General features: G+C 32.2%; 2 non-coding genes across 2 annotated transcripts; one reads left to right on the forward strand and one right to left on the reverse strand.

Annotated features, from left to right (window-relative positions):
* Nucleotides 1-1,686: 1,686 nt before the first annotated feature.
* On the reverse strand, nt 1,687-1,777 carry Trnay-gua (transfer RNA tyrosine (anticodon GUA)). Its single transcript is given in 2 exon segments — nt 1,687-1,722; nt 1,741-1,777. It is a non-coding gene; the product is annotated as a tRNA-Tyr (tRNA).
* Nucleotides 1,778-2,367: 590 nt separating this feature from the next.
* Trnav-uac (transfer RNA valine (anticodon UAC)) lies at nt 2,368-2,440 on the forward strand. The gene has a single exon. It is a non-coding gene; the product is annotated as a tRNA-Val (tRNA).
* The last annotated feature ends 6,160 nt before the right edge of the window (nt 2,441-8,600 follow it).

The raw sequence follows: 8,600 nt of genomic DNA on the forward strand, positions 1-8,600 counted from the left end.
GTAGTTGCTGGCAATCCACAAAGCAGCTTTAGTCTCAGTACATCTAGCAATGGCAATTAAAAGGTGGCTCTACACTCCCTAAAGTCCGCAAGCTGGGGCCTCACCACTGGATATAGTTTAAGGTCATATCCAGAACCCCATAGTAGGAATAAAATTAAAAAAATAAATAAATAAAACCCGGATGCATTTGATGGAAACCAAAAAACAATAAAGAAGATTTACGCGAATCTGTGTCGGTAAAATACTTGATAAAGAAATTAAAATGCAATTTAGGCTCAGGTTCAGACCTTTCGATATTAAATTTAAATACATGAAAAAAAAAAACCCACAATGTTTATCACACAAGTTATTAAAGGTCATTAACGGTACACAAATTAACTTCGAAGGAGAATTTTTAACAAATGTTACACTATTGCTAAAAACTAAAAAGTTAAAAAAGTTAAAAATTTATGTACTAAAAAATACTACGAACCTACTCGGTTCGGACTGGATGCATGAATTTAATTTATCGGACCTGCCAATATCTACGTTCTGCAGAAAAGCGGAATCAATTCCATATGAAGCAGAATTTAATCTCGAACCTAAAAAAAAAAAAAAAAAAATTCACAGAACTATTCACACCTGGTCTGGAGAACTAAGTTAAAAGCAAACTGTACAACCAGTATTTAAAAGAAAACGCAATGTGCCATTTGCGTCCGCAGAAAATCTTGAAACTTGATATATATAACGGATTTGGATGCGTTGAACAAATTCGATTTGGGTTGTAGCTGCTAAGAAGTCAAAAACAAACAACAAAATATGACCTTGGCAAAAGTAAGTCGACTAAACCTGTTACTTCTACGCGCGAATATATGTTAATGTCACTTAATTTATAACGTTTTTTGTCAATAGCTCAAACAGTAAAAAAGTAAGACGAGCGCGAATTGTTTTACTTTGGAGTCTAGCTGATGGCGTCTAAGTCATTGTTTTGAACTTTTGAAAGCATTACTATATATTGGGTACAATATAATAATCAATAGCGAATTAGCTGTATAATAATAAATACGAAATTTGGATGAATTAAAATATGACATTTAAGCACATTATATGACTGGTACACGCCGTTGGGGGGAACTACTATATTTTGAGTACAATATAAAAATCAATACAGTATTGCTTCTATAATAATAAATATGAAATCTGCATAAATTAAAATATCATATTTAAGCATATTTTCCTTCTGCTCAGTTGACCATTAAAGTATGTTAGAATATCTTTCTTATGGTCTCACTGGATTCGAGGGCAAAAATTGATCTAGTCTAGTGGAGTATCAAGCGTTGTGCTGTTAGTTGAGGTAACATCACTTGAAGAAGGTGCACCGTTCATTGTAAAAGACAGTGTTGGTTAGCCATACTGAAGAGATCTTATGTGGACCGAAAATACTATGTTATTTTGAATATTTAGTCGGTTTATTTGTATTGAAAATTATTCTCATTCTAGAGCCCTGACAACTCCTGCTGCAGTGCTGCACTGCTGCAGTGCTGCACTGCTGCAGTGCTGCACTGTTGCACAGAGAAACCTCTATACACTATCCTCAAATGTCTAGTAGACATTCAAGTATTCTTTTAAATATATGACTGCCAGTATGAAAGAAAAAAAGAATATAGAAAAAATATTTAAGAACAAAAAAAAACAAAAAAAACGAGATCTCGCGAGACGGATTCGAACCATCGACCTAAGGATTACAGCAATTTCACTCTTCTACAGTCCTCCGCTCTACCAACTGAGCTATCGCGAGTGACAGTGGACGAAGTCTTTCAGACACTTCATAATAAAAAGACGTTCTATATTTCAATAGAAAAATTGCGAAGTGTCATTTCAGTGATTCGAGTTTTGAGCCAAATTAGATATATTTTTCTCTTTCTTAAACACACACGCACGCACACACACACAAACACACACACACACAAACACACACACACGCGCGCGCGCACGCACACACACAGACACACACACACGCACACGCACGCACACACACACACACACGCGCGTACGCACACACACACACACACGAACACACACACACACACACACACACACACACACACACACACACACACACACACACACACACACACACACACACACACACACACACACACACACACACACACACACACACACACACACACACACACACACACACACACACACACACACACACACACACACGTGCGCATGGGCACTCATATGCGAGTTCAACAACGGACATCAACAAAACCTCTCTTTTCTCCCTTATTATTACTTTTCACATTTAAAATAATTAGACTCTAAGAGAAAAATAATTTCGTTAAATATAAAGTAATAAATTGCTTCTAGCGTCAAGGAGGTTTCGTGGTGTAGTGGTTATCACGTCTGCTTTACACGCAGAAGGCCGCGAGTTCGATCCTCGCCGAAACCTCATATTTTATCGTTGATATTTGAACAAATTGATTTATCAGATGTAAATGTCAAGGTATTTAAATGAAATCCCCAGCATAGTGATTTATTTCGATTTGCGCAATCCGTCCTTTTAATGATGACGTTTGATTAACTTCAATGGCCTAAGGACCACTTTGTTAGTGTCACTTTTTTTTCTGAAAATTCCTTTTTAGAAGTGAGCGGATATAAGATATATTAATGCATCAAGTTATTATTTTATACACTTGTTTGTGAGGATAATATTGTCAAACAACCGATTATATAATCTGCAAGGCTGAACAAATAAGCAAAGAATACTACAGAGTGAAAACTAAGACTCCTAGTCCTAACACCTACAGGACGAATATATATATATATATATATATATATATATATATATATATATATATATATATATATATATATATATATATATATATATATATTATAAATAAGTGAGTCGTTCTAAAAGTAAAGCCTCCTATGTTTTTACTCAAAAGGTTGAAGTGTTATGAAGACGGGAGTGGTACCATTAAAACGCTCCAGAATATATTTTTTCTGCATAGTCACCACAATTCTCAATGCACTTTTGCCAGGAATTCAATGACGTACTTCTGCTTATGACGCACGTCCATAACAGGGGTTGATTTCTTAGAATCTCACACCGTCAATATCGGCAACAGAGATATGAAACTTTCAGGACATAAATGCAAAGATTCATAATGCAATTTGCAATCCCCTCTGATCCATTCGGGTTAAAAAAAAAATAGGAGACATTACTTTTGGAACGCCGTCCGTACTAATGTGCTTTTCTCCCCATAGTCATCACCAGTGATCTTATATTAACAAAAAAGCTAATCAAATTACAATTTTTACACAGAAATTTTTTTTTTGCATTCCGCTCTTTCCACGATAAGGATTTCTTCTATTTTTATAGACAGAGAGAAAGAGCGGAAGAAACGGACAGAGAAGTTGGCGCTTCTACAGAATTGAGACGATATTTTGTAGTAAAAAACGGAGTTTTCAAACTGATAAATGGTTTCAATTATTTTTTTGTCAATTCTAATAAGTTACAATGGTAGCTTCCAAATTATTCAGTCGAAATTATTATTATTGACTGAATTATTAAACAAAACAACTTTAATCGTGTTAGCAGGTGAAAAATTGCCGTCATTTTATTTAAATCAAAACGGAAAAGTACCTCCCTTTGGAACTCTCCTGCCCCATCCATCCATACATAGCCATTGAGCCCCTGGAGGGGCATAGGCCACGGCCACCGAGATTAAGAAGAAGGCATGTTAACTGAAAAATGTCTGCGGGCAATATAGGTAAGATTTGTCAGACTGACAGTACTATATGAGGGCAATTTGAAAAAGAGCAATAAAACATTTTTAAAAAGAAAAAGGAACACAGTTCGATTAATACTGAAACTGAACTTTATTCAATATAAAATACAAGTTAGAAAAGCATTTCATCCAAGGCATGAAAATTGTTAAACAAAATGTTTTTACTATAGGCTTTAGAAATGAAGGCACAAGATTCAATTTGAAATTTATTTATCTTCAAATTGTACTTTTATAAATTTTACAAAGTAAGGTATGAAAATTTAATTTAAATTGAATCAAAAAATTACCTTGGATTTATTTTATGTAATGTACATCTTGTTACACTTAAAAAAAAATAATTGAACATTTTATATCTATATCATTAATTGCCAGATGAAAGATAATGTTTCTCAATTGCAACAAAATGTGCATTACATAAAATAAATCCAAGATAATTTTTTATTCACTTTAAATTCAATTTTTATACCTTACTTTGTAAAATTTATAAAAGTGCACTTTGAAGATAAATAAATTTCAAATTGAATTTTGTATCTTTATTTTTAAAGCCTATAGTAAAACATTTTGTTCAACAATTTTCATGCCTTGGATGGAATGCTTTTCTAACTTGTATCTTATCTTTTTAGGATTATATTTTAAAACTCTCCTTCTCTCTATTTCAGTTTGTATTTTTCCTCACACCACAACTCATTTTTGCAACCCCTTCTTTGTAATACAGGTCTCAATAATGAGAAAATCTGAATAAAAAAAAAACAAACTTTAAAATAATTTTTTAGATTAAATTTTTTAAAACTTCTTTCAGAATAGAATATCTTTAAAATTTAATAAGGAACATCATTAACAGATATTCAGTATATAACGAGCAAAAATAGAGATGAAAATTTCAAAAGGACTGTATAACTGGTTACGGTCAATAGTTGTCCTCGCCAGCGAAAGTCTTTGTTGTTGTTATTCTATTATTATTATTATTATTATTATTATTATTATTATTATTATTATTATTATTATTATTTAAAACATTTTGTGTCCTGCTCTTTTGCGCGAGGACTAATAAATATTATCTATGCAAAATTAAGTAATTTTAAAGCAATATACAATTTAATACTGATAAAACTGAATTATGAATTTAGGGAAGAAGCAATCAAAGAAACATTGAACAAATATTTTTTGGCCTTCGGAACAGATCAGTTTAGTATCTGTTTTAATGCTACACTTTACCTTTTCTGTCCTCGGTCGGTGGAGGAGAAATATTTCATGACTGAGATTATTTTTATTCCTAACCAGAGTGCCCCCTTATTGGGAAGCTGGATTTTTCCCCACAAGATTTTATGTTGAAATATTTAAATAACTATTACTTTAAATGCATTATTTTTACTATAAATGAGGTGAAAACTATTTAAAAAAATTTTATTTAAAGTATTTCAATGAGATGAAAACTATTTTTATTTTATGAAAAATATTTCCTGTCATTTAAAATATCCGCCATGTATTCATGCGCCTTGGGAAAAAACACGTGACTACACGCACGTACATCTCAATAAGAACTACTCACGCGTAGCATTAATGAATACGGTAATATGGCGCAAAATAGTGCAAGGGTTCAAGAGTTGATACCATGCAAAGGGTAAATTTACGACGGGTTTGAATATCAGATTCGTTGTCAGCGACCCCGAAAACCTTTAAAAAACCAAATTTTATTGGTCGGTGTTTTGTTGTAGTTAAAGTAAACATTTACTAAAAGGACTGAAAAATATATAAAAATTGTTTGTTTTGCAGTAAAAAAAGAAAAAAAAGAAAAGTAAATAAAATGAAACATTCGACTTTCTCTGATAAAAATAAAAGTTCAAACATGAATTCACTTCCGATATTTTGATTAAAATTATCGCAAATGTGCAATTATAATAATTATTATCCAAATGGAGAATTGTTCTTTCTCTTTAGAACATACATGGACAATCGGTAACACATATTGGTAGCCATATTTTTTTATGCCTGTTAGCATGACCACGTGGTTGAATACCGGAAGCTGTCTATACCTACAACTTAAGCAGGAAGTGACGTTACGCTGTCATATGCATCGGCCTTCTTTACTCTCGGTAGTCACGCATAGGCCATGTACAACTTTTGTAGATGTTTTTGTAGCGAGGAGTTCTTTTTACAGGGTGAGGGTGCTGCTGGCCCCACGTCCAACCTTCCCAGAAGGTACATACAGCGCCTAGCCTTCCCAAATCGTCACCCATCTGGTACTGGCCAGACTCAACGTTGCTTAACTTCGGTGATCTGGCGAGAACCGGTGTGTCAACGTGATTATTGTGCCGTACGGAACTCTCCTGTGTCTTAAGATATTTTTCATCAAATATTATTTTTTATTTACTTTAATAAATAATTTTCTCCCTTATCGATTTTCGTCATTTTGTGATATAATCAAGTTAAAAATACGAGGAATACGTAGATACTATTGATTTCCGAAATTTCGTTCTGATAGTGTAGAAGCGCCGAGAAGTTTTAAAATGCCGGTTGTATATTTTTGAGATGAAGATTGACGAATACTTTTATTTGCATCATTTGGACTATTGTTCTCATCGTGGCTGTATTTTCTCACAACGTTGCGGCCGATGTAACCTCCGACCGCTTTCGAATGCATATCCACATTGGATGTTATAGATGAATGGTAGTTTTTTTGTTTGTTTTTTTCTTTCAAATGAACATACACGTGAGTATTCAAGACGCAAATAGCGTTCGGCCGACGTAACCTCTGACCGTCTATTTTTTGTATAAATATAGGTCTGTACGATTTTTTTATTTAGTACTATAATGTTTGTGACCGTCGGAAAAAAATTATAAAGTAAGAAAGTGTGTGCGCGTGAGGAAAATTCTCAACCTATATACTCAAATAATTTTTAATCTACAAATATAAAATTTGTATGTAGGATATTCAGATATGTGGAAAACTTTAAAATCGATTTTCACCCAGAAAAAAGGGCTGCTAACGGGTCAAAATTGAAAAATTATTACATGGGGCAGGCGGTAATCGGATTTTTAACTGTTATAGTAAATTAATTTTTGATCTACATACCTGAAATTTGGTATATAGGGTATTCAGACATGTGTAAAACTTTTTAATCGATTTTCACCCGGAAAAAGGGCTGCTAATGGGTCAAAATTGAAAAATTGGTACGTTGGGGTCATCGAACTTTTAACTGTTTGTCAACTGTTTAACTAATGCGCATGCATGAATCATTTACATGAGAGATTCCTTATGTTAAGAATGAATAAGATTGACAACACTTTATAAAGATAGCGTCAAGTTGGCCTAATAGTTATCGTACTTAACTCACTTTTTTTAGGTTTAGGTTTTGATCTCAGCTCGAGTTTTTACAATTTCGAATTACGTAGGAACTCTATTCAGTCATGGCTGACAGAACAAGAGCATTCTACTCCGTAAAGTAAATAAAGGGGTCCATTCGAAATTCCGTCCAAATTTTCGAGTTCGACAGGAACATTCTCGAGTTCGACAAGATACATGTTAAGAAGGTTGGAGATTACAACGACCGAAACGTTGTGAAAATCACACTCAAGATGAGAACAGTAATCATAGGTGTATCAGAAAGTGGCCATTAAAAATGATGATCAGAACTTTAATAATTCAACTTACTATTTTCCGAAGCTTATAACTACTTGAAAAATGTAATTAAAACCCTAATTTTTTTTTCAATTAAAGGAGCAAAGACCAAATTTTAAAAAATAACACGTTTAATAACAAATTATGCAATATTTGTTTTTTTTAAAGCGGGTTTCTTTAAAAAAATATAAAGAAAACTAACATATTTTGACTTGCTTATAAATATATGTGTATATATAAATGCCAAAAAATCACTTACTTAAAAAAAAATACTATTAAATGGGTAGTTCCATTCTTCACTCTTAAGAATTTATCCATATTTATATTTTAAAATCCATGTATTTTTTAAATAAAAGGATTTTTTTAAAGCGAGGGTCGTAGAAAATCGCATTTTCGCAACGTGTTTTGCACGAAGCTTTAAAGAGCTGCTACAGCTGCTGCTACTAAAATGAAATTTATGAAATACGGATTCGTCCAAAGGACATAAATAATGTCTCTTTTTATTGCGTGTGTTAACCCAAATTAGTATTTTTCATCCTCCGTAGTTAAAAAGGAAACGCACATTCACTTATAAGTTTTTCCCCTTGAACAAAAAATCCGCTTCATCGAATTTTTTTGTTTGAATTCTTTTAATGAAATACACGAGTTTTTGATTGATATATTTTAATACTTCTGAATTGACTAATTTTTTAATTTTTATTTTAAATATCTAAAAAAAGAAAACATTCAATGAAATAGAAAAATTTGCCGTCAGCGTCTGGTATTTACTTTACGATGTAAGCATAACATGAGCTTTCATTAAAAAAAAAAAATCAACGTGATTTAAAAAAAAAATGTTTTACACTTTGGACTTTACAGGTAAATTTCCCCAAAACTATTCTTTTTTTGTTTTAAATTAGAATATTTTCTTTATTGATCTTTTATCTTTAATTTGTGGTATATAAAACTTTGGCACAAATTAATTATTAAAATTTTAATAGATATTTCAAAATGGGGGAGGATGAATTTGAAAAAAAAACGTTTCTCTAAATTATTATATTTGGTTTATTGGAAAGAGCATAAAATTTCACATTGACCCTGAAAATATCGTAAGAATTGAACCAATAGAAAAATTTTGATAGATTTTTAAAGTTTAAAAATTGAGAAATATTTAACTCGTAATATTCTATTGATTTTATTACGTAAAAAAATGGCTG

This window comes from Euprymna scolopes, chromosome 5 (assembly GCF_053919585.1).
Source record: "Euprymna scolopes isolate OS-2025 chromosome 5, ASM5391958v1, whole genome shotgun sequence".
Classification (NCBI taxonomy): Eukaryota; Metazoa; Mollusca; class Cephalopoda; order Sepiida; family Sepiolidae; genus Euprymna; species Euprymna scolopes.